We start from the raw sequence: 1,323 nt of genomic DNA, 5'->3' as shown, positions 1-1,323 counted from the left end.
TTTCCAATAGTGTCTAGATGTCAAATATGTATGTTTAGTATTTTTCTTTTCACTTATTGAAAGATAGTTTGAAAGTCTTAATGTACTGATTAGCTTTTTAGAAGTTTCGTTTTTTTTAGGGGTGTCAATATGCACTCTATACGTGCATATCCAATCCGACCCAATTCAAACAAGTAGGATTGTCAATCTGATCCGTAGTGGATAAGGTCGGTAGCATTTTCGTACAGGTCGGTTAGGGTGTGAATTGAGTCTTAACTTTATCTGATCAATCCACACCCTATATATGTATATATTATATATTTATATAAAAATATATTTTAAGTGGATGTTAAATTAAAGCTTTCTCATTAAATGTAAAAGATTCTTACTTTTTTTAACCACTAAGAAGAAGATCACTAATTGATAATTTAATACTTTTTTTTTTACATAAAAATCAATTCTATTTTAAATTATTATCAAGTTGTATAATAATGTTGCATCTTTTTGATAATCCACAGGTAGGGTTGAAATAATCTCAATTCACGGATAAAATTAAGATTAGATCCAAATCCTATCCTACCCTATCCATTGTCACCCCTATTTTTTGTGGTTTATGTTGTTTAAATTTATATAACAAAGACAAAATAATCTATTTATGGATATACCATTAAGTTTAACTATATATGGGTAATGTTGCATGTAATTAACTTTTTTTCCAAGGCTATATAGAAAGATCAACTCCATAGACTTGCTCATAAATAGTAGTTACTCTTTAAAAGTTGTGATTAGTTCAGATAATAATCAATTGAGAGGAAATCTTGGGTCTGAAAGCTTCAACACCTAATTGTTTTTATAATAATCTACTACTTATAACGGTTTTAATTATTCTTATAATTTATTACATCACCATAAGAAAGAAGGATGGCAGTTGGCCAATTATGAGGAACCAGTACAGAGTTTTTAATAGATTCATAATCATGGAAAAGTAAAACCTATCAGAGGAAGAGCAGTTAATAGCAGTTGTTGAAATAAGATGCACTTGTTTTATATGGATTTCTATTCGTATTATTCTTCTTCTTGTAGTGGCGTTTTAGTTTGGTTAAGACAATTGGTCAGTGTCAAAGTAAGAGTGATCATAATAACAAAATGGTTTATAATCCTTTCTCTAGTGAATATAGTCTGAAGTGTTTGGAAGGAAAAGGTGTTAAGTAATGACTAAAGAGATGAATACCAAGAAACAAAACTGAAGAGTTAATGAGAGAAAAATTTTGTTAGCAATAAGTGAGAGCACATGACATTTATAATTTTATAAACTTATATATTTAAAATATGAAATAATTTCAC

This window comes from Arachis ipaensis, chromosome B04, assembly GCF_000816755.2.
Source record: "Arachis ipaensis cultivar K30076 chromosome B04, Araip1.1, whole genome shotgun sequence".
In the NCBI taxonomy this organism is placed as follows: domain Eukaryota; kingdom Viridiplantae; phylum Streptophyta; class Magnoliopsida; order Fabales; family Fabaceae; genus Arachis; species Arachis ipaensis.
The sequence above is the reverse complement of the archived record's forward strand: the minus strand, read 5'-3'. Positions refer to the sequence as shown.